This window comes from Panicum virgatum, chromosome 3K, assembly GCF_016808335.1.
Source record: "Panicum virgatum strain AP13 chromosome 3K, P.virgatum_v5, whole genome shotgun sequence".
Classification (NCBI taxonomy): domain Eukaryota; kingdom Viridiplantae; phylum Streptophyta; class Magnoliopsida; order Poales; family Poaceae; genus Panicum; species Panicum virgatum.
Window position 1 is genome coordinate 50,426,508 of NC_053138.1, and position 25,701 is coordinate 50,452,208.

The window sequence follows — 25,701 nt, forward strand, 5'->3', positions numbered from 1 at the left end:
GATCGGTTTTTTGAAACCAGATTAATCTGTTCCCCAGCGGAGTCGCCAAAAAGTATGTTGACACAAAATCGCGCCAACACACTCGAATGCGCTAGAACGCGCGAACGATCGTCAAAACGATCAACACCCACGAAACCCTGGGCAGACCGGTCCGACCGGTACCGCCGACCGGTCTGACCGGTGCAGGCAGGGGCTTGCTGGAAACCTAGAACAGCGAGCTCAGGAGGGACCTCGTCGGAGCTCGTGAACATAGGGTTGTCCTGAGGTCGGCAGGCCACTTAGAACGTCTTCAAACGCCGTCGAGACGAAAGAAGAAAGCAATCTAGGGTTGGAAAAGACTAGGGTTTGAGAGACAAAAAGTAATGCGATATTTTGATTGATTCGATTGGGAATTACCTCAATCGGCCTTAGCCTTTATATTTATAGGCCGGGGAAGACGTACCCCTTCACGAGTAGGATTACATGAGGACTCTTTACAAAAAACCTAATTCTACTCGGACTGTACAGACCCGACCGGTCTGACCGGGCGGCTCGACCGGTCAGACCGGTCGGCCTCAGCAGATGCCAAATTTGGCTGTCAACAGTGGGTTGGGAGCTCTAAGCATATCTAAGAATATTTTTCAGCACCAAATATTCTTGAAATCGCCCTGTTTTGAGTATATGCTTCCGGAAAGGTATCAGAAACTGCTACAACCATAGCAAACTATTATATTGCACGATGACTGACCTAATCGTGTGCCTGATTGCATTCTTCAGAGCCATGAATAGCAATCATCTGATCCCCTCAGCTTTTCGCATGATCCCCCCTCCTTCATCAACTCTAATTCAAAATATATATCCCTAAAAATGATATCACAATTGCAAAATTGTTCATTAATTGACACCATGACGTCGTCGACCATGGGGTGATGTGCCTCAAGATGGTTCACGACGACTCGTGAAGTTTTGGCTCATCATCATAGTTGGCCGAGGCATATATTATGGTGATATGGTAACATTGCATTGGCTCGACCAGAAGTGGGAGGCAGCACCGAAGGACTTCGTTCTGTTGGGGATGAGGACATGACAAGTATGCATATGGTCAAACATAGTGAATGGCATGAAGATGAAGGAGACCTACAAGGTTTTCAAAATCGAGTAGAAGGCCCAAAGCTTATTCGGTTCGAATCCCCAAGGTGGAGGCCCAAAACAACTCAAGTTCGAGTCCACCTCGGAGTCCAGGAGCAGCCCGCACTAAAAATGACGCCCAGGTCACATACGGAGTCCGTTTCAGACGTTCTTTACATGGATGGAAAGATAATTTCAAGGAGCTTCCAATGGCACCAGTTTCAGGCCCAAATTCATTAGGAGTCAATAGAAATAGTCGAAATAATGTAACGTCCAGAATCTGCCAAGGCGCTGTGCCGCCGTCTTTTGGGCTGTTATCCCATGTACCGTGTCAGGCCAAGTGGCCCAAGTGGTGGACGCCCCCTTGGCCACCACCAGCAACCCTTGGACATCCCTTAGGGTATAAACTCAGTAGCCGCCGCCTAGAATGATTGGGTTTTGTTTAGTCTTGTGTTTTCCTTCGAGGAACAGACATTGCATTGTTGTATCTGTGGCGACAAGTTCTTATACATTGATCCAGGGCTTCCGTTCTTGATCTCCTCCACTGTGTCGATTAGTCCTTTGGAATCGAGTTCTTGAACCCCTCTTTGATTCGCTTCATCCATATTTGCAATATCAGATTGCGTGTTTACATCTTCTTGCTTGTGTCCTTCGATTCGCTTGCAGGAAAAGCCTTCTCGGCGAGGTCAATCAAGTTGTGCTTGGTTGATAACCAACTGAACAGTGGTGTAGTAGTTGCAGGGTTTGAATCTTGCTAATTTGAAGCCGAAACGTCAACGTCGAGATCTCCACCAATCGAACGTACCCTTACCTCTCGGAAGATCGGGTCTAGTCTTCATCAAGTGGTATCAAGATTCCAGGTTGCCCGTGAGGTATTATCGTGTTTTTTCACTTTAGATTCATTCGTGTTCATCACCTATAGTCCACAAAACAGCCCACAAAAATATTTGTTCATCGAGTTTCCGCTGTCCTATAACCCCTTTTGTGCCCCACAATTATTCAGTTCAGTTTGCTTTGCTCAATTTTAGTCCCTCGTTGTGTCGTTGTGTTTGTCGTGTCTAGATTTTGTTCGTGGTCTAGTGTCAACTCTTGCTTTCACGGCATAAGTTATAAAGTGAGAGAGAGAAAAGAATTTTTTTTCCACCAACAGATTTGGTTGCTACATTTATTGGAGAGAAGGACAGTCTGAATTGCTTGTATTTGGTTTTCATTGTTTACTCATAGACAAAAGAGAAAAGAAAAAGGCAAAGGTGCAAAAAAAAGAAGAAAAAGCCACACCAAAAGAAAAAAGAGAGAACAAAGAAAAGAAAGAAAGAAAGAAATTAAGAAGTGCTTGCATCCTTTGTATTCCTGTGCACTGCTATATTGTTGCTTGCTTGAACTAGGTCCGAGACGAGTTTAGGCCGGCGACATAGACTAGCTTGGGACTATTTTTCAGTCTTACAATTCTGAATTGAAATTTTGATATTCCTTTCTACCATATTGTGCCTTCCTAAAACTCCACATATTACTTTTGTCAGCACAGGTTCACCTTGCAACTGTTACACCCAAGCTTGACAACTGATTATGCCGCCTATTGGCTTTGGTAAGAAACATTTGCAAGACGGTGGTAAGCCGCTTGAGATATTGCATTCCACTTTCACCACCACCTAGTAGTTGCTAGTTGATAGGGATAATACTTTTGTGTTGTCTTTTGCTGTCTTCTAACAATGACAGTTTGTTCATATCCACCGACCTATGATGGTATAGGTGCGGATGAGTACATGGAGTGGGAGATTGTCATAGATAACATATTTGCTAATCGCTTTATGTGTCCAAGGAGGAAGGTAAAAAATGCAGCCAGTGTTTTGTGACTTTCTGCTTTAACTTGGTGGGAGAGCTTAAGTCCATTAGATAAACCTCAAACATGGGATGACATGAAAATTCTTATGAGAGAAACTTTTGTTAGTCCATCTCATATAGTTAACTCTTATGATGGGGTGTTTCAGTTAGAGGATCATTCTATTGTTGTATCTCCTGCTGTCCCTGACCTTTTGCAGGATTCTGAACAAACGCAAGAGGACAAGGATGATGCAAAACAAAATGAGGAGCTCACAACCTCACGTGCAAATTCTGAACCATCATCTCACAATGCACCAATCACTCCTGCTGAAAATATGAACATAGGTAATGCCCATGCTGCTACACTCATGGAAGGTGAGACTTCTCTTGATGTATGTGATGCTACTTATGTTATACCCATGCAACATTTAATCCAAGAACATGCAATATGTTTATTGGAATCGAATATTTGTACTGAAAATAGACATTTTCTTCACATTGCTAGTGATGTTGATGAGCTGAAATTATTATCTTCTTTAAGTACTTTGGGTTACATTGAAATTGATATTTTGTGTAATCTTAGTTATTTGGAGGAGAAACTTTTTGGATATGCTGATTTGCCATAGTTTTCTCGAAATACATATCATGTTGTTGGCAAATATAATATCAACGGACAATATATGATACAACGCGTTTACATTAGTAGCAATATGGATTCTTCTTTTGTTGTACAAGTTTGTAATCAACTAAATGGATCTAATACTATTGATATTCATATGCCATCTATTTCTATACTAGATTTTGTTAGTACTATTTTTTCAGAATAGATTTGAATTTCTTGTCCAAGATCATATGCATTCCGATCAAGGAACTTGCAGGATCAACTTCGAATACAATTGGGGCCGAGGACGGCTTTTCTTACAAGAAGTGGAGGATGATGAGGACATAACAAGTATGCATATAGCCAAACATGGTGAATGGCATGAAGATGAAGGAGACCTATAAGGTTTTCCAAATCGAGTAGAAGGCCCAAACTTTCTTCGGTTCGAATCCCCAAGGTGGAGGCCCAAAACAACTCAAGTTCGAGTCCACCTCGGAGTCCAGGAGCAGCCCGCACTAAAAATGACGCCCAGGTCACATACGGAGTCCATTTCAGACGTTCTTTATATGGATGGAAAGATAATTTCAAGGAGTTTCCAATGGCATCAGTTTCAGGCCCAAATTCATTAGGAGTCAATAGAAATCGACGAAACAATGTGACATCCAGAATCTGCCAAGGCGCTGCGCCGCCGTCTTTTGGGCTGTTGTCCCATGTACCGTGTCGGGCCAAGTGGCCCAAGTGGTGGATGCCCACTTGGCTACCACCAGCAACCCTAGGACGTCCCTTAGGGTATAAACTCAGTAGCCGCCGCCTAGAATGATTGGGTTTTGTTTAGTCTTGTGTTTTCCTTCGAGGAACAGACATTGCATCGTTGTATCTGTGGCGACAAGTCCTTATACATTGATCCAGGGCCCCCGTTCTTGATCTCCTCCACTGTGTCGATTAATCCTTTGGAATTGAGTTCTTGAACCCCTCTTTGATTCGTTTCATCCATATTTGCAATATCAGATTGCGTGTTTACATCTTCTTGGTTGTGTCCTTCGATTCACTTGCAGGAAAAGCCTTCTCGGCGAGGTCAATCAAGTTGTGCTTGGTTGATAACCAACGGAGCAGTGGTGTAGGGGTTGCAGGGTTCGAATCTTGCTGATTTGAAGCCGGATCGTCAATGTCGAGATTTCCACCAATCGAACGTACCCTTACCTCTCGGAAGATCGGGCCTAGTCTTCATCAGTTGTCCTGTACAGACTATTGGACTCTCTCCCCAGTCTGTTCTTAATAACTGGTTATACCTTGCAATGGCACTGTTGAAGGTATTGTGGTGACAGATGAGTCTCACTTGAGTTTTTACATGTGCTTATAGTCTTGAGAAGAGGGAAAGAGTAACCTTCATTCGGATCCATCGAACGATCTGTATCAGTTCTAGATTATATTTCTAGCTTGGCCGCCGCTGAAGGAATCAATTTTATTACTACATCGCCTATATGCACGTAGCTACAGACCGGAGAAAGATCCTCCAATGTATCAGTACTGTACTCCATGCTAGCAGAGCAATCTCGAGGCAGAGCGCTCTAGGGTGATTTATCCCGTGACAACAAACCACACTCCCCTCCTGGTACGTGTGGATCACAATGACATGCTTCAGGTTCAACTGTCAACCGGTACAGATCAAAGGTAAAATGGATCGGAGGGACAGGCGGTGCAACCAGGATGGTAACAATAGAGTTCCCGCTGCCTCCTACGCCTAACACAGTTCAATAGAGCCATGAACAATGATCATCTCTCTCCTCTCAGCCTATGGGGGTTTGGATCTGTCACCTCCTCTTTTATAGGTTGGTGAGAAGGATATTAATTACAACCGAGCACCTAATTCCACGGATGCGGTTATCTGTCATGTACACATTTCTTCAATATATATGCACCTAGAGTTACGTGGCGATGCACTGTGTCCATTCAGTGAGAAGCGTAAACATTAAGTTTAGTTTGTAGTTCAGCTTCTAATATCAGAAAATAGCTGAGGCACTGAAAGATTCGGTAAAATTTGGCAATCCAGTAGGGAAACAAAGTGGGGGTGTCAGTTTTGTATCTAAGAATTTTTTTTCAGCGGCAAGTATTTACGAAGTAGCTGAGTTTTGTGTATATGCCTCTATGAAGTTTCCAAGAACTGCTGCGACCCTAGCAAACTGAAGGACCAAATAGGCGACCAGAGGGGGGTGAATGGGAGCCTCAAATTTGATTTGAAAAACCGAAGAGAAAAGTCCCGATTCACCCAACGCACCTCAGACGAAGAGTATCAGTACCGCATAGCTCAGAACGACTATCGGCACTAGTAATACTCTTGACGCACAATCGGAAGCTCGATCGAGAAAAGTTCGAACAAAATCTCACAAGTTCAATCACGCAAACGAAGATCAGAGCAAAGCGTTCGGAAAGCCAAAATATCTCAGAAACTCGAACAAAAGGGTTAGAGCATAGATAAAACAAAAACTAGAAATACTGGAATAAAATCTAGCTAACACAAGAATAACTAAACTAATTTTTGTTTTGCTTTTTCAGGTTTTAATTAAGCAGAAAATTAATTAAACCTAGAGTAGGAAAATAAATCTAGAGAAGGAGCTAAGCGACTAAAACTAGAAGGCAGCCCTAAAACATGATTTGCTACTCAAAAGGGACCTAAGAAAAATCTAGCAAAATCAACAGAAAAAGAAAAGACTGGTGAAGCAATTCATCGAACACCTTACGGGCAGAGTTGTGCTGATGAAGAACGAACACGATCAGAGTTGGGATTTCCCACACACGCACTCGATTCGTCTCCCTGCACAAGAATCACACAAACACGAAACCACAAAGCTGCTGAATTTTACCGTTTCCTCCACTAGGAGCCCTGCACCGGCAAGTGCGAACGCCTCTGGCCACAGCAGTCTGCGTGCCCTCTCGCTTGGCAAGTGCGTGCGCCGCTGCTGCTTGGGGAGCCGCTTGCCCTGCCAACCTTGCCTGCCTTGGGTGCCACAAGCCGCTGTACCAGCTCAAGCTCAGGTGCTGGATGCTGTCAACCGCCTGCCTGCATGCCCCTGCCGCGCGTACAGCACGCGCTGCCTGGGAAGCAACGCAGCAGCTGCTGGCCTGCAGGCAGCCCCTGAGCACGCGCGTGGCAGGGATCGGCTTGACCTGGCGCCGCTTACCAGCACGCGTGGAGCCGCGGCCAACCGGCCGGATGCCACTTCCCCAACCTGCACAAGGTCAAAACCAACACGGGAAACCAAAATCCCAGAAGGAAAAACAACTCGATTTCACTCAAATCAAAAACCCTCCGAGGGCACAGGAGAGAAGGGCCTCCATTCCCTTCGAATCACAGTACAAGTCTTCAAGAATTCATGGAAAATTTCTAAACCTAGGAGAGGAGAGGGAGGGAGAAAAAGAAGAACCAGAAAAAGCAAAAGGGAGAGGGCGACGGGAATGGTGAGTCCAGGAAAAAAAAAAGAGAGGAAGAGAGTGGGGAGGGAGGGAGATATTCATCCCTCACTAACTCTAGACTAAAAGACTAAACTACCCCTATACTCTATTAGACACTAGAAAGCCCGTAGGGGCAAAACCGAAAAAGATACAAGGACTCATCCGACGGTCGAAGTTCTTTCTTCGAGTCGAAGTCTTCTCCGCGATGCCGCCATGTGGATGAAGATACGGTTCGCGGTTTTTGGGGGATCCGCGAAACCCGGGTAGGTGGCCGGTTTTGAGAAAATCGCCAAAACTCCACGCGCGGGAAGATTCCCGCCTCCACGCCGTGGCCCTAGACGCCGTTCCCGCCTCGGCCTTCTGACGGCCCTAGACGCCGCCCGACGCCCATCACCTCCTCGCCCGCAGCGAGGCCCTAGACGCCGTCGACGCCCGTCGCCTCCGTCGGTCCCGAGATCGACGCCCGTGCCTCCACGACTTGGCGTCTTCAACCGCCGTCCGCCTCCTTGGTTTTGTGGCGCAAACCAAGAAACCAGCCTTCCGTCGCCGCTTGCGCCCTCAATCCAGGAGTGGACGCCACAGCTGCCGCCCGGCACGAGCTCCGGTCCCGGCTGCCCTTCACCGCCGTCCACCGCACGGTCCATCGGCCACAGCACCTCCACGGCAGCTCTCCGTCGACACTTGACGCCCGTGTACCGGCAATCCAAAGACCAAGCGCATGATCACACCGCACGGTTGACAATTCACTCATCACAGGCATGATAGAGTACTCTCATTCCTCAATCTCCCCCTTGATGAGTGCATTGTCAACACACCACCTGTAACCAGAGAAGTGATAAAAAGAAATAAGAAAGCAAAGAACACAAGCAAGTGACACAAAGCTCAGAAAGGCAAGACCAGTCACTTACTCAAGCACAGATCGATCCCCTAAGACAAGGGCAACGGCTCGACGCAATCGATCAAATGCCAAAACATGACTCCTCAAAGACAGAGGTAACGCTCGACGCAGTCATGCAGGAAGTGGAAGGAAAGCGAGGAAAACCAGGAGCCAAAAACAAAGCAGAAACTCCCCAAGCAAAGCTTTTTCCTCTCACAAGTGCAACTCTCCCAAAATGATGCACTCTCAAAGCCCTGTGCACAACAAGTTTTTCAAAAATCAAACAAGTCTCCCCCTTGTTCGATCACTTCTCCAAAAAATTCTCCCCCTTGTTGGCACATGCACACATCAAGCCTAAATACACCTAAAGCTCCCCCTGAAGCTGAGACTCCCCCTGAACAGATGCCATGCCATGAATGCAATGCAGGAGGTGTAAGTGAAAGCATTCAGGGATACAATGATATGAGCAACATCTAGTCACAAGCACGTGTGCATCCATAAACAAGACCTACATCTAGCTCAACAGGGTATATCAAATCAGTCTAGAGCTAGGCAAGTTCAATTTAGGAGAAATAAAAGCATCACCCATGATCTAGCACTAACAAGTAGGGAATGAAAAGCAGTGCTACTCATACTCATACAGGTGAGCCAAATCAGCCAGAACAAGTTGCCAACATTCATTTTTCAATCAATTTTTATATCAAGCAATTCTAAGTGCTAGGGGTTGAAAGCTTGTCATGCTTTACTTAGCAACGAGGCCAAGCCTATGCCAAAAGACAATCAGAAGCTTAAAGCACTCGTTTCAGTCATGCACAGCCTTGCCCGGGTTCTCACAAGTGCACAGTGAGCTGTCCCGAAAGCTCGATCAGCGCGACAAGCAATCCCACCTGGATCTTTTCCATCCATTTCCAGAACAGTTCAAGCAATTTTATCAGATTTAGATCATTTCAAATATGAATTGCTGAACGAAAGGCCACACTAGCATGAATAAGATAGCAAAGCATATCAACACGCCCTAACATGCTAGTAGCCAAGACAGGGTGATCATGTTTTCAGATTTTCAAATCAAAATAGCTTAACTCAGATGATGTCATATACACAGTGGAGCAAGCTATACATGATCAAGTTTATCAATTCACACTAGCAGGCACTAGAAGATCATAGCAATGTATACAAGAATGCTAGTGCAAGTGAGACAATGCAAAATGCAAACATGTACAATGCATATGCACAATGCAACTACCAAACCAAGAAAACAAAGAGAAGCAAATAAAATCTACAAAGCTAACCAAAGAAAAATCAGCAATCAAAAGGGGTAACAAACCCCAAGCTCTCCTCGCAAGCGAGCAAAGGTGTCCTGCTCTAGCGGTTTGGTGAGGATATCTGCGGTTTGCCTCTCTGAAGGGACATGGATCAGGTCTATGTGCCCTCTCTCATGGTTGTCTCGCAGGAAATGGAATCGGATGTCTATGTGCTTGGTTCTGGAGTGTAGGACAGGGTTCTTTGCAATGCTAATGGCTGACATGTTGTCTACAAAGATAGGAACCCTACCGAAACTCAAGCCATAATCCTGCAAGGTTTGTTTCATCCAAAGTATCTGAGAGCAGCAGCTAGCAGCGGCAACATACTCAGCTTCTGTGGAAGAAAGCGCTACACTAGCCTGCTTGCGAGAGGACCAAGACACCAAAGATGTACCGAGAAATTGACAAGTACCGGATATCGACTTGCGATCCAACCGACACCCACCGAAATCGGCATCAGAAAAACCCACCAAAACCAGAGAAGAATCCGCAGAATACCAAAGACCAAATTCAGGAGTGAATTTCAGATACCTGAAGATGCGTTTCACCACCTGCCTGTGGGAGGTGCGCGGCGAAGCCTGATACCGTGCGCAGAGGCAGACGCCGAACTGGATGTCCGGTCGCGTCGCTGTCAGGTACAGGAGAGAGCCGATCATGCTCCTGTACTCCTTCTGGTCCACCGCCTCGCCGTCCAAGTCCTCATCAAGCGCTGTAGATGTGCTGATCGGAGTCGGCTGAGGAGACAAGTCACTCATGTCGAACTTCCGCAGCAAGTCTCTAGTGTACTTGGCTTGATGGACAAAAGTGCCCTGAGGAGTTTGCTTGATCTGCAGTCCGAGGAAGAACTGCAACTCACCCATCATGCTCATCTCGAACTCCCTGGACATCTGCTCAGAAAACTTGAAGACAAGAGCGTGAGAAGTGCCACCAAAGATAATATCATCCACGTATATCTGAACTAAAAGAAAATCAGTGCCAGATCGCATGAGGAACAAAGTTTTATCAACACATCCCATTCTAAAGCCCTGAGCCAGCAAAAAGGTTTTCAATCTATTATACCCAGCTCTAGGTGCCTGTTTCAAACCGTAAAGAGCTTTCTGAAGTTTATAAACACGGTTTGGAAACTTGGAATTTTCGAAACTAGGGGGTTGCTTCACGTAAACCTCTTCTTGGATAAAACCATTCAAGAAGGCAGATTTAACATCCATTTGGAAAACCTTAAAACCCTTGGAAGCAGCAAATGCAAGAAAGATTCGAATAGCTTCCAAACGAGCAACAGGGGCAAAAGTTTCCTCAAAATCAATACCCTCTTTTTGACAAAACCCTTGGGCAACAAGACGAGCCTTGTTTCGAACAACCAAACCATCCTCACCTTGCTTGTTTTTGAAAACCCACTTTGTTCCGATGGGATTACAAGCAGGTGGAGGCTCGACTAAAACCCAAACTTGGTTTCTTTCAAAATTTTCAAGTTCCTCATGCATGGCATTGACCCAATTAGAATCAGAAAGAGCGTGTCCAATATCTTTGGGCTCAAAAGAGACAACAAACGCTGAATGAGCAAAGCCAGCGATACTTGTTACCTTGGACCTGGTGACTCGCTCGTTGAGATCACCTAGCATCTGTTGAGGTGAATGGCGACGCTGAATGTGTCGCGGTGCTTTCCGTGTCGAAGTCGCCTCCTCCTCAACCAAAGCTGGTGCCTCCTCAAGTGCAACTGGTGAAGCCTGAGTCACCTCCCCGAACAGCCCCCGTGAAGTAGACGTAGTCGGATCAGGGCCGTCATCATCATCTGAGCTCGTGGCGGAAGCAACTAGGTCCACAGCACGCGTGGTAGCCTCAGGGTCGCCCTCCGCAGCTTCTTCCTCCTCATCTTCAAAGATGGAGGTGCCGAGCTCATCATCTCCTGCAACTTCAAAGACAGAAGAATTGCACGGTGCAGTCTCGTCGAAAGTGACCTCACAAGTCTCTCTGACGATGTTAGTATCAATAATCAGCACACGGTACGCTCTAGAGTGAGAAGCATAACCGAGAAAAATGCCGTCAGACGAGCGAGACTCAAACTTATCAAGATTTCCATCTTTCAGCACAACCCACCGGCAACCGAAAACTCTGAGATGGTCAACACGGGGCTGGCGTCCAAACCGCAACTCATAAGAAGTCCTATGCATGAAAGCACGCAAGAATATGTGGTTGGACACGTAACAAGCGGTGTTTACCGCCTCAGCCCAGTATTTGCGAGGAGTCCTATGCTCATCGAGCATCGTCCTCGCCATCTCAACCAGCGTCCGATTCTTCCGCTCTACAACTCCATTCTGCTGTGGAGTGTAGAGAGAAGAATACTGGTGTTCGAGCCCTTGATCACTGCAAAAGGCGTCAAAACGAGCGTTTTTGAATTCTGTGCCATTGTCACTGCGGATCGCTCTCATCGCCTGGGGCTAACTCGTTTTTCAACCTCAAGATCAAGTCTCGAACAAACTCGAAAGCCTCATCCTTGGTTCTCATGAAAAAGACCCAAGAATAGCGAGAAAAGTCATCAACAATCACAAGAACGTACCACTTCCCACCAACAGACATCACCCGAGAAGAACCGACAGTGTCCATGTGTAGCAACTCTCCAGGGTGAGAGGTCATCACCTGATTAACAGGTGGATGAGAAGCGGCAATCATCTTCCCGTGGCGACACGGATGGCAAACAAGGTCCTTTTCAAACTTCAATTTGGGCAATCCTCGGATCAGGCCAAGTGAGCTCAGTCTCGACAACAAGTCAAAGCTCAAATGTCCAAGTCTCCTATGCCACTTCCACAGATCAGAAGAAGGACCAGCCATCAAGCAATGAGAAGGGCCAAAAGGAGTTCCAGAGAAGTCAACTAAGAAAACTCGATCACGAGGTGTAATCCGGCAAACCAAATCTCCCCTGGAATCCAAAACACGCGAACAGCCCTCCTTAAAGCGAACCTCAAACCCCCTCATCAAGAAGTTGCGACACAGAGAGCAAATTAAAGCCAAGATTCGAAACCAAAGCAACTTCTCTCAGGGTAAAGCGATCAGAAACTCGAACAACGCCAAGTCCACGTACCTTTACTCTTCCATTATCCCCGAACATAATGTATTCCTTTGAGCGCATCGGGGTGAGGCTGGAGAACCATTTGTCATTTCCGGACATGTGGCACGAACAACCGGAGTCCATGATCCACCTATTCTCCAAGCCTCCGACCTGCACATCAGTAGTGAGACAAAGGGTGAGCAAATGTCTCAACACTGGGGTTAGCAAAGTGAGAAGCAAACCAGTGTCGAGCCATTTGCTCTACAGAAGGGTTAGCAAAATCAGACAAAGCATATCCCCCGTCCCGTCTACCGCGTGACTGACGAACACCACCACGAGGAAAGCGTGGAGCATCGAAACCTCCTCCAAAGCCTCGGTCCCGTGGTCCATAGCCATACTGAAAACGAACAGAAGCACGACCGGCAAAGCGACCACCCGCTGGAGCACGGTAACCACCACCGTCTCCCTGACCTCCACCTACACGGCGCGCCCTAGCATCTCGCCTATCACCACGCCGAGGAGGACCATGCACCCGAGCAGAGTACATGTCCGCGTTCTGTCTCTCCTGCTCACGCCTCACAGCATGCTTCCTTCTGAAGCAAAACTCCTCCAGGTGATCTTCCCTGTCACAGTACTCGCAGTGGTACCTCACCTCATGCTTGGGAGGTGGAGGCCTAGCCTGCGGACGGGGAGGAGCAGCCCCCTTCTTCTGGGCAACCTGGCTTGCGGCAGCAGGGAGCGTATCAAGGGGATTCTTCAGCTCATTGGGCTTTGGAACCCAAACCTGCTTCTGCGGAGGTGCTTTCGGTGGTTCTTTAAGCACACCATCCGCGGGGTCAACAAGCGAAGGCTGCGTGCTCATACTAGCAGTGTTTCCAGCAGCCTTGCCGATCTTACCATACAACTTGTCAAAGTCTGACTTCGTGTATGTGTAACCGACCCCAAAACCATCACCACGCTTGAACTGCTTAATCATCATGCCCAACTGCGGCTCACTAGCAGAAACCCAACTAAGAATCGCCCTAAGATATGCATTCTCATTCTCCAAGTTGGCTTTCTCTACCGCAAGATTATCCAAATCAGAGATCAAACCAGAGCAAACAGAGCAGTCAATAGGTGGGCTAGACTCCACGACCTTAGTCTTCCCCCAAAGACTTAATCAAGGCATTCTTCTCATCTAGCTCCGACCTAAGCGTGGGACAAACCTTGCAAGCACCAAGCAGAACTGGCCTAGACTTCATCTCCTCTAGCTCGCACACAACAGTAGCAAACTTGGACTGCAACGAAGCTAGATCGGACTTAAAGATAGGACACTCATCACATTCAAGCACATCGCTAATGATAGGAGCGTCCTTAACTAGTTCTAGTTCATGCTTGGCCTTAGCGAGCTCATGAGACACATCAGCAAGCGAAGTCTTAGCAACATCTAAGTTTGCGACGTTCTCATCATGCTTGGCACGGAGAGCAACAAGATCATTCATGTGAGATATGCAGCCAGCGCACTCATCCTCACTAGATTTCTCCCTAGCACAAGCCAGCTCAGCCCTAAGCTTTCTACGCTCTCTAGCAGCTTCCTTAAGCAGCCTCTTCTGGTTGTCGAGAGCGGCGTACAACTCCCTAACCTCTGTATCAAGCAGGTCGATCGTGGAGTTTACCTCTGAATCGCTCTCGGATCCAGGAGAAAGAGCCGGAGTGCGTCGGTGTAGCATGTCCACCTGAAGACGCATGAGCACCATCGGCTTCGCCCGCCATGGTGCAGAAGCTCTTGCGCCGACCGGCCGCCAAGCAAGGCCGATGAAGCCGGTGGCTTCCTTGTCCCGCTTCTTCTTCTTCTTGTCATCGTCGTCGGAGGTCGGTGAAGAAGAGCGGTCGGTGTCGGAGCTCTTGTCGAGGTCGCTGAGCTGCGCCAGGAAGGCCTTCTCCCGCTTCTTGGCCTTGTACTGGAAGCGCTTCTTTAGCGACTCCTTGACGAAGCGTCCTCCCCGGTCACAACTGCGGTGCTTGTGGCGCCGACGCTCCTTGTTGGAGCCTCCCTCGTCGCGGTCGCGGTGGCGGTAGTAGTCAAAGGAGTTGTTCTGACCACCGCCGGACTTCTTGGGGCAATCGGCGATGAAGTGGTTCAGATCGCCGCAGTTGTAGCACCCGGGGTTCTTCTTCCTCTGCCTGTTGTGGTAGACGCGCTGGAACCTGCTGATGAGGAGGCACAAGTCGTCGTCGCCCAACATCTCCAGCTGCTCATCTGAAATAGAAGGCAAAGAGGCAAGAGAAAAGCCAAGAGCAGAGTTAGCGTTAGAGCCCGATCCACCACCTGGGCCAGTCACAAGAGCTACGCTTTTGGAAGGAGGGGCACCATTGAGCTTGGCTCGTGTCTGGTTATCCACCTCCGTGGCCTTGAGCTTGCTGAAAAGCTCGTTCATCGTCAGAGTCTCATAGCCAGCAGACTCAATGATGGTGTTCACCTTGAGATCCCACACAGAGCGATCAAGTGCGTAAAGCAACTTAAGGGCCTTCTCATGCTCTGTGTACTCAAGGGCATCAGCAGATCTGTTCGCATTGACCTTGTTCACAATCGACTGAAAACGACTGAACATCAGGTCAATGCTCTCACCCGGCTCCTGTGTGAAGTTCTCATACTCACGCCGGTGAGTCTCGAACAGTCTGGCCTTCACCTGAGGTGTACCCTCGTGGTAGTTCTCAAGACACGTCCAAATTTTGTGGGCTTCTTGAAAACCCTGGACGCGTGAGAACTCCGCATGAGAAACGCCAGCGAACAAGGCATTGACGGCCTTGGCGTTAGCCTCGTGCTGGGTCACCTGAAGAGGCGTGGCCCGAACAGCAAGCACCTCGTAAAGCTGGTTCGTGGTAATCTCCCAGACATCGGCTCCCATGCTCTGCAGGAAGGCTCTCATGCGAACCTTCCAGTAGGCATAGTCCTCGCCGGAAAATACCGGGATCTTACCAAGACTCGCCATGGTCGCCGAGTGGTTTTCGAACCGGTTAAGGTACTGAAAACCTCAACTAAGCTCTGATACCAATTGAAGGACCAAATAGGCGACCAGAGGGGGGTGAATGGGAGCCTCAAATTCGATTTGAAAAACCGAAGAGAAAAGTCCCGATTCACCCAACGCACCTCGGACGAAGAGTATCAGGTACCGCATAGCTCAGAACGACTATCGGCACTAGTAATACTCTTGACGCACAATCGGAAGCTCGATCGAGAAAAGTTCGAACAAAATCTCACAAGTTCAATCACGCAAACGAAGATCAGAGCAAAGCGTTCGGAAAGCCAAAATATCTCAGAAACTCGAACAAAAGGGTTAGAGCATAGATAAAACAAAAACTAGAAATACTGGAATAAAATCTAGCTAACACAAGAATAACTAAACTAATTTTTGTTTTGCTTTTTCAGGTTTTAATTAAGCAGAAAATTAATTAAACCTAGAGTAGGAAAATAAATCTAGAGAAGGAGCTAAGCGACTAAAACTAGAAGGCAGCCCTAAAACATGATTTGCTACTCAAAAGGGACCTAAGAAAAATCTAGCAAAATCAACAGAAAAAGAAAAGACTGGTGAAGCAATTCATCGAACACCTTACGGGCAGAGTTGTGCTGATGAAGAACGAACACGATCAGAGTTGGGATTTCCCACACACGCACTCGATTCGTCTCCCTGCACAAGAATCACACAAACACGAAACCACAAAGCTGCTGAATTTTACCGTTTCCTCCACTAGGAGCCCTGCACCGGCAAGCGCGAACGCCTCTGGCCACAGCAGTCTGCGTGCCCTCTCGCTTGGCAAGTGCGTGCGCCGCTGCTGCTTGGGGAGCCGCTTGCCCTGCCAACCTTGCCTGCCTTGGGTGCCGCAAGCCGCTGTACCAGCTCAAGCTCAGGTGCTGGATGCTGTCAACCGCCTGCCTGCATGCCCCTGCCGCGCGTACAGCACGCGCTGCCTAGGAAGCAACGCAGCAGCTGCTGGCCTGCAGGCAGCCCCTGAGCGCGCGCGCGGCAGGGATCGGCTTGACCTGGCGCCGCTTACTAGCACGCGTGGAGCCGCGGCCAACCGGCCGGATGCCACTTCCCCAACCTGCACAAGGTCAAAACCAACACGGGAAACCAAAATCCCAGAAGGAAAAACAACTCGATTTCACTCAAATCAAAAACCCTCCGAGGGCACAGGAGAGAAGGGCCTCCATTCCCTTCGAATCACAGTACAAGTCTTCAAGAATTCATGGAAAATTTCTAAACCTAGGAGAGGAGAGGGAGGGAGAAAAAGAAGAACCAGAAAAAGCAAAAGGGAGAGGGCGACGGGAATGGTGAGTCCAGGAAAAAAAAGAGAGGAAGAGAGTGGGGAGGGAGGGAGATATTCATCCCTCACTAACTCTAGACTAAAAGACTAAACTACCCCTATACTCTATTAGACACTAGAAAGCCCGTAGGGGCAAAACCGAAAAAGATACAAGGACTCATCCGACGGTCGAAGTTCTTTCTTCGAGTCGAAGTCTTCTCCGCGATGCCGCCATGTGGATGAAGATACGGTTCGCGGTTTTTGGGGGATCCGCGAAACCCGGGTAGGTGGCCGTTTTTGAGAAAACCGCCAAAACTCCACACGCGGGAAGATTCCTGCCTCCACACCGTGGCCCTAGACGCCGTTCCCGCCTCGGCCTTCTGATGGCCCTAGACGCCGCCCGACGCCCGTCACCTCCTCGCCCGCAGCGAGGCCCTAGACGCCGTCGACGCCCGTCGCCTCCATCAGTCCCGAGATCGACGCCCGTGCCTCCACGACTTGGCGTCTTCAACCGCCGTCCGCCTCCTTGGTTTTTTGGCGCAAACCAAGAAACCCGCCTTCCGTCGCCGCTTGCGCCCTCGATCCAGGAGTGGACGCCACAGCTGCCGCCCGGCACGAGCTCCGGTCCCGACTGCCCTTCACCGCCGTCCACCGCACGGTCCATCGGCCACAGCACCTCCACGGCAGCTCTCCGTCGACACTTGACGCCCGTGTACCTGCAATCCAAAGACCAAGCGCACGATCACACCGCACGGTTGACGATTCACTCATCACAGGCAGGATAGAGTACTCTCATTCCTCACAAACCAATGCACCATGACCTAGTTCAAAATGAGCAAAAACTTAAAATCTTTAATTTCTGTTGGTACCCTTGCATCGATCATTTGAACCCATCTCGATCTCAAGAATACAACAGCCCATTGGATACAGTTGTGAACATCTCTAAAGATGTTCTACCATGAAACACTCACAAGTACTCTCGACGGCTTCCTCCATTTGGATATTTGATTGTCTGTAACTGACTACCAAATTCAACACACTCGACTGCTGCAAGAAGTTTAAATTTCTGGCTGTAATGTGGGAATTTGTTTCCTGCACATCTATACTCTACAGCCAGTGAGCAATGCGTACGTATAGACTGACTTTGTTGTTGTTTCACTCCTCCACGCCACAACAGGTTCCTAACAGCGATGCGCCACAACTGTTAAGGGCGCGTCAGCATGTCCATGGTGAGTTCTCACCTACCAATGCAACAAACAACGCAGGCCTCCTGATATGTGTGGATCATAACATGCTTCAAGGGTCAGCCATGAACCGGTGCAGATCAAAAACAAAACGGAGTCACAGGAGCCACATCGACGCGTGTTGTAGCAACAAAGTTCCCACTACCTCCTAGGCCTAACGCAGATGAGTACAGCAATATAATGAACAATGTTCATCTAGCTACCTCCTCTCAACTAGTGGCATAATGGTTTTTTTTCGCTCCTTCACCTGCACTTTTATAGGCCGAGAAGTTTATCACAACCACAGTAACTCAGCACTTGATTCCATGCAGTTATATCTGAAATGTTTCTTCAATGCACACCTAGAACTATGTGGCAATGCATGTGTATCCATTCAGTGGGAGGCTTAAACATTAAGTTCAATATGCAGGTAAGACTCACAAATGGGTGGCCCACGCTTCTTATAGAATATACAAAAACAGCTGAGGCAGTTAAAGATGTACATAATGTGGTCAAATTTGGCGACCCAGTAGGGAAGCAAAGTACGTTTGTGAGCATATCTAAGAATTTTTTTTCAGCGCCAAATATTTTTGAAATAACTATATGTTTTGAGCTGTGTTTTCAAAACTGCTGTGACCATAGCAAACCAATAAGATCAGTCTATGTGTACAGTTTCATGGAACGGTTACCATGACTTGAACTAGGTAATTGTGACAGGTGAGTTTCATGAGGATCATACTCCTCTCTCATCCCATGAAACTCTCTCATCTCTTTTTGCCATGTTAGCAAAATTAATGATGTGGTATAGAATTTAATGTCATAAAACTCTCCATGAAACCTACATTGAGACTGGCCTAATGCATGATGAGCTAATTGTGTGCCTCATTAGGTAGCATTCCTCATAGCCATGAATGGCGACAGTCTGATCCTCTTTTCTTATCATCCTCTCCTTCAACTCTAGTTCAAAAATATATGCCAAAAATTGATATGACAAGTGCACTACAATTGCGCACTAACAGACTCTACAATAATGGGGAGGCTACAAATCATCCACGGATTTTATTTTCTATTATGGGCGATGTGCTCTAGTAAACAATGTAATGTACCAAGAAGCAACGCAAAAGGGGGTAGACAACAAAAATGAGGAGGCCACAAATCCTCCACGGATTTTATTTTCTATTAGATGGATTTGGGGACCAAATCCTCTGCTTTTCTCTCTAATTCTAGCCCCCGGAATAAGAATATGTCCATTCCCGTGGTGGGAAGAGCCATTTAATAGCAGCTTTTCATAATGGTTCTTGGAGACTAAAAATACAAACAACAACATAACCCCACTTTTAGCATACAACATGTACATAATTTGTTTTGCATAATCGAGCGAATAGACTACCAAATTGGTGAAATTAGGAGCTGCACACCATAGCAGGTAATAAAGAGGAAAATATATACATCCATAATGCTACGTACCTATTCTTTCTTGGACGATTCTCACCGTGGGTGGTTTTCGAGTAGCAAGCCAAACCCCTGCTTGTTCATGTCCTGCGTAGCCATCGGAGATTATGACGAAGAATAATAGTCATCATACCATGCACCCATACACTCGTGAGTAACCTGTCAGTATTAGACTATGAAAAACTACATAGATGGATGAATTCTCTGATCCTCGACGCCTTCATCTCCTATAGGATCCATCTCGCCGACAATGCACACCAGACAGGTCGTTAGAATCAATGCAAGCAGCATTTCAGGGAGATATCACCCGTGACAATCGGAGACATAGTTGCTACCTTGCGGTGAGAGGAAACAATTCATAGAATTCCTGCTGCCTCCTAGGCCCAACACAGTTCAATAGGTCAGCCATGGACAATATTTATGTATCTCCTCTCAATTAATGGGGTTTCACTCCTTCACCTATTCTTTTATTTATAGGCCGAGGAGGAGATATCACAACTACATAATAATTCAGCACTCCATACTATGTGCAATTATATATCTTGATGTACATATTTATTTGTCCATGGTTCACCATAAAGTACGCTGCAATTCTCCATAACTCAATGACTAACACTCAGAACGCAGGGGTCTAGAGTGGTTCGAGCAATCACCCTACGTCCATTATCAGTGCCTGGCCTGTTATTCTTTCCTTGTGTTTGAGTGCTGTGTGCTTACAACAGGGTGCTTGCAAGCAGGTGAATGTGTGTGTGCGTGTGTGCTCTGAACCATTCAAAAGTTGCGAAAGCCCAGCTCCCCATTTATATGTCTTGGGGGCTGCGTTACAGCAAGAGAAAGGGGTCCCTCATCAACCCTTGGTGGACATCCCGCGGGTGAGGTCAGGAGCGTTACACGCGTTCTAGCTAAAGGTCTTCATAGGGCTGGTCATGCTCCATCGCGTCGTGATGCTGGGTGCCGATCATCAGATCAACCACAGTACCAAACATTTCTCTAGTCCGGTCTGCCAAACCCTGTCATAGGGCATGGCATGTGCGTGGTCGTCCTTACAGGCGGCCTTGACTTGCAGTGGCCTAGGGGTCTTGGTGCCCTTGTCAACGATCTGGCCGTAGGTTGGGTGGTTGGATCGCTTGTTCCCGTATCGAGCCCATGCACAATGGGCACAGGTAGTGCGGTGCACCTCCCCGTCCTAAGCCTAGTGGCAGGATGTATTGTCAGGCACCCCGTCCTGTTGATCTTGACTAGAACTTTCGGCGCGCGATGCTCGCCCTACTGTTTGAACAATCAAATCCAGCAATAAAATCAAAATAATATTTAAGACAACATAAATTCTTCACCCTTTACTATCAGAAGGTAATTAAAAGGCTCCTATTGTCATCATCATTTAACAAACAGACTTACCCTAAACACTTTGAGTGCCCTATCATGACAACAATATTAGAAATTGTGACACTGGAACATGATATGTTCTATATTTGATTAAACACTGTATATTTAATTCAATATTGTTCAGGTTGGGTATATACATTTGATAATTAGCATATCAACTCTTGTGAGCCGAGTAAATCCAGCATACATAGATAGGATGAGATCAACTCAACTTGTGCGGCCACACACAATCCTTCAGGAGTTTGATGGCTTCAGAACATGCATGATTGCCAATGAGTATGATGCATCAATATTTGCTACAAAGGATATAGTAACATAAGAGTAATTCAAATGCCATTTAGTTATACATATCCAGAAGGTTAGTTTGCTTCAATCGTAATAAGAAAATACTTATGATAAACCAACAAGCATGCTGAAAATAGTACAGTATACTCAAATCAAATCATGTCAGAATATATTAACATTGAGTGATCAATACATATAAAATTGCTATCCCGATTCCATATACAGGCAACAAGATAGGTTAGGTTCTTTATAACTGAAACTTCTATAACTGAAACTAAAGGAGGCACGAGCATGGCCCTTATTATGCATCACTGGCCACAAGTATTCTTTTACTGTACTCAGCCTCAAGTGGATACAAATTAATGCCAACAGGAGACCAAAACAATTACTAACAATCTCAAATTGTAACGAATTAGTAATTGCAATTAGGCAAACAATTAGAACAAACAACAGAAAGGATTACTTGTCATATCCCATGAGTTAGCTCCAAATAATTACTGTTTGCTGTGGCAAGAAGTTAATCTCACCGCAGGTGAATTTGAAATCACACAAAACTAAATTTGATGTTGCCTATTTCACTGAAACAGATGCAGGCAAGGCCTTCATTAACATCAAAAACATGAGCAGTGTGAATCACAAATGCAGGATAGCGATTAGCATTGATAAAAATAATATTCATCTAAGCAGTGTATATATGAGGGTAGAAGCTTACATGTATTTTATTTTATCAGAGTAATGCTCTCTGATCAGAAAAGGTTCAGACTGCTGCACTTTGTTTTTTTTGGTATACAAGAAAGAAAGAACAATCCCATACAATGCTCAGATGGCCAGTCGAAGACTAATCTTTTTTTGGAATTTAGAAAACATGGAGTATCTTCAAATTTAATTGAGTAACCAATGGAACCCTTGTTTCTGGCTTCTAGCATTTAAGTCTTGCAACCTGCGGCACAGTTTTAACAGAAAATTGAAAGCTTCACATAAACATGGAGAAAGTAAAGGAAAGGCTCATCAGAGAAAGGAGGGGCATGTTCAATTTTATTACTTTAATCAGATTCTTCAAGAGAAAGAAGAAGCATATCAATTAATCTGTTCCATTACTTCGCACTGGAAAAAGAACAAACACTTAGCTGAAAATCAAAGTTTACCATCCAGATGGGAAAATCACACCAGAATTTAAGATGATTTAATTAACAAAGTGCATGCTTTACTGCAGTCCTGCAAAACAATTGCACAAGGGTATCAGCTGTTTTAGTTATTTAGAATAAAATAAACCCAAAGGTACGGTCTACTTATGATATTTTAGTTATTAGGATAAATTTGATTGCATGATCAGATATGTATCATCAAACTATCAAGGATGTAATATCTAATTAGCATTGCAAATTCAGTAGAAAACCAATCGACAAGTCCTAAAAAAAGTTTTCTCAAAACTTTCCAGATCTATTAAAAATGAACTATGTTCTACATTCACACAAAAATTGATCAAGTTGAATAAATAAAATGAAATTTACTGTCACTTTTAATCTATTAACCCAGGTAGATCGACATGGATATCCAGCAGCCGAGCGATTCAGTTCAATTTTGGTCAAGTGTGTATGTATGTGTGCTCGAGGCATATAAAACCGTATTAAACAATTGCCACTGATCATGCAAGTAGCAGAACTTTCTAGAAACAGAAAAGCTAGGTGGGTATAAAACTTTGTAAGAGTATGCATCACATAAAATTTATGAAGCTGAGTCGCAGAACAGTATGGACATAGAATATGTTATACATTAAAGATGGTGAGCTGCTCTGATCTTGAGATGTAAATCTCTCTTCCACTTTCAGATGCAATGGCATTATCTATATTATATTCTGGTACAAAACTTCAGTTCAAGTGCACTTGCCTTTGGATACCACCAGCTAGACAATTTTAGCTAGTTTTCATAATGATAGGTGTTATCTATACATTCTGGCTCTTTTTTTCCTTGAAAAGGTTGGCTGTTGGCTTGGTTTGGTTGTTTAGAGGAGCTGACATTTAGCAACCAGCTAGTTAGCACGGCAAATTTTGAAGGCACCAAAGGCTTTAGGTGAAGGACACGTGAAGACAAAGCTAGCGACCGTGTAAATGTTAGAAGCTAGCACTATAAATTACATTTTTTTACCTTCTCACAAACTTTAGCACTGCTGTTTTACTATTACATTTTCGTGTTTTGTGGCATGTCAATTATTATCTATGGCATTAGATGGGACACCTGTGGTGCCGACTATTGGAATTTCCATTGAGGAACAAAAAACAGAGCGCTTGAGGTGTGCCTGCATTAGTGATGCAAGTACTTCGGGATTTGATTTCTAGCAGGTACAAATCCCTGATGCAGATAAAACATAAATCTAGAAGCAAGGGATTTGATTTCTATCAAACTCGAACAATGAGACACAACTACAACCTACAAATTACATAACTAGATGGATGAATGGAGAAGGGGCACATGGGCGTGCTTGAGGGGTGATTCTTACCAAGCAGACGAACACGGTGTAGACCTCCTCACAACAGTCGTTACCACCTCACCAGATCTGCAGGAGGAGGAGGGTCCAACGGAGGAAGGAATCAAGGGGAAAAAAGAATGTGATATAGAAGCAAGCCGAATCCAGGAGCTCGAACTCAGTCCCCCACTCACCTGCTTGCTGGAGCTTGCGGCGCGCGCACCACGGGCTTCTGGAGGCTAAGCCAGATCGATGGTGGTTGAGGTCAGACTTGTTCAGCGGGAGGCCGCCTGATGATGGAGGCGGACTTGGCGAGCTGCGCCATGCCCGGCGGGACTGCCGTGGAGGAGGGGATGGCGCTGCCGATGCTGTGCGGTCTGGCCAAGGAGATGCACCGGCGGAGCGGGCGCGTGGGGGTGGATGGAGGAGCAGAGTGAGGACGGGGGGAGCGGGGATGAGGAGGTGGAGGGGGAGGCTGGATCTGGATCCCGCGGAGCGGGCGGCAGCTGCGGAGCGTAGGTGGAAACCGAGGAGGTCGAGTTGAACCATGGCCGGTCGACGCGGATGCAGAGGCATCGAAGCTGGGGAGGAAGCGTAGGGGGGCCGCCATGGATCTCGCTCGCGTGATGGGGACAACGAAGCTCGTGCTCACGCGGTCGCGGAGGCGGCGGAGCTCAGCCGCGCGGAGCCGGAGGAGGTCGAGCTGCCGCCGGAGTGGGTAGCAGGGAAGAAGAACACGAAGAGAGAAGCAGGAGGGAGAAGAAACGGGGGAAAGAGGAGGAAGAGGAGAGGAAAGGGGCACGGCTGTTATCTCGGCGGGAAAGGGGCCGGGCATCGAGCTTTAGGAGCACGCCGACGCGACGGGGCGGTCTCGGGCACCGGCTCTGACGGGACGTCGTGAGCGCAGCGGAGGACAGGGCGGACAGCGCCGCCTGCGCACTGTTTCGGCGGGGGCCGCTGTTTCGGCGTGTCGAGGCGAGGGAATCCAAGCCGGATCCAAGCGCGCGCAGCTAGAAAGGCCCTGCCTCCGCGGCAGCTACACATCCCGCCGCCGCTCCCTTCCACCGCCACAGACAGCCGGGCTCCACAGTCTGATGTCCCCACCGATCAGAGGCTGGATGAGGCCACGCCGGTCGCCGGGCGTGCGCTGCTCGCTCCCGCCGCGTCGCCTCCCGCGCTGCGCTCCACCCCGGGCCTATCCACCCACGCGCTGCACTCCCGCTCCACGCTAGCTGCAGCGAGCTGCCGCCGCCGCCAGCCAGGCTCCACCGGATGCAGGTCCACCGTGCAGCGAGCGCGGGCGCTTACGCGTCCGCTGCCACCGCACGGAGCGCGCGCTCCCTCCCGCGCCGGGGCAGTACGATGAACAGTGAGATAAACAGCAGATGAACAGTGGACGCGCTCGGCGACGGAAGCGGCGACAAGCTCGGCGCAGACTCCCCTCCAGCTCAGTCAGGCAGCTGACGTGTTCGGCGATTCGCCGATTGCTGTACCTGCCCTTAACAATTTTGATGTGGCGCGGGCAAGCGATGTGGGCTTTGGTCAGAGCAGGTCATGATGCCCCAGCTGACGGATGCTGGACCCTCACTTCGTAGTCAGCACCTCTATCCTAGGCCCTGTTTAGATCGCGCTACGGTTCCTAGCGCACATTTTCCGAGAAAAAAATTTTACATGCATAGAGTGCTAAATGAAGTATATTTGTAAAATCTTTTTAGGGATGGATATAACTTTTCGCGACGAATCTAATGACAGTAATTAATTGATTATTGGCTACAGTGATGTTATAGTAACTATCCTCTAATCACGTGGTCAAAGACCTCATTAGATTCTTCAGGATTCTAGCGCAGAGTTCTGAAGTTGGTTTTGTAAACTAACTTTATTTAACATCATAATTAGCGGTCAAAGTTTGCTAGCAAACACTAGCACACCCAACCAAACAGAACCCTAGATGTCAGATAGAGTGTAGGCTGTGTGGCTGATGTGTGTGCCACATCGCCCGATGACGCATTCAATGCCTTTTCCCAAGGCGGCCCTCTTCTGCCCTCTCGGGCTGGGAGGTCGCGCTTGGGCTCAGCGGATGTGGGGCGTGCTCCTCCGTGCCTCCCGCTAGGCGGTCAGGAGCCACGTGTAAGTCAGGATTTTTTTTTATGAGTCAGAGTTGGATAGACCTGGGCATCCTCCGGGCCGGGTCGGGTTCGGGTCGGGCCAGAAAAAGCCCGGTGTTTTTTCTAGCGGCCCGTGCCCGACCCGACCTGGTGGCCGGGCCGTAAAATTGAGCCCGCACCCAACCCGACAGCCAGTCGGGTCGGGTCGGGTTCGGGTCGGGTCGGGCCGGGCCTATGTAAAATGTCGGGTTCCTTCGGGTTTTTCGGGTTTCGGGTCAAAATTTTTAGCCCGTGCCTGGCCC

At 47.5% G+C, this 25,701-nt stretch overlaps 1 long non-coding RNA gene across 2 annotated transcripts; it reads right to left on the bottom strand.

Moving 5' to 3' along the window:
• Positions 1-15,754: 15,754 nt before the first annotated feature.
• Positions 15,755-24,153, bottom strand: LOC120699481. Of its 2 annotated transcripts, XR_005685447.1 has the most exons (4): positions 23,489-24,153; positions 23,328-23,384; positions 19,175-22,045; positions 15,755-17,200 (listed from the first exon to the last, which is right to left on the bottom strand). It is a non-coding gene; the product is annotated as an uncharacterized LOC120699481 (long non-coding RNA). The 2 variants fall into 2 exon arrangements; XR_005685446.1 differs by lacking the exons at positions 23,328-23,384; positions 23,489-24,153 and having other exon boundaries at positions 17,138-17,200; positions 19,175-20,841; positions 21,543-23,321.
• Positions 24,154-25,701: the final 1,548 nt, after the last annotated feature.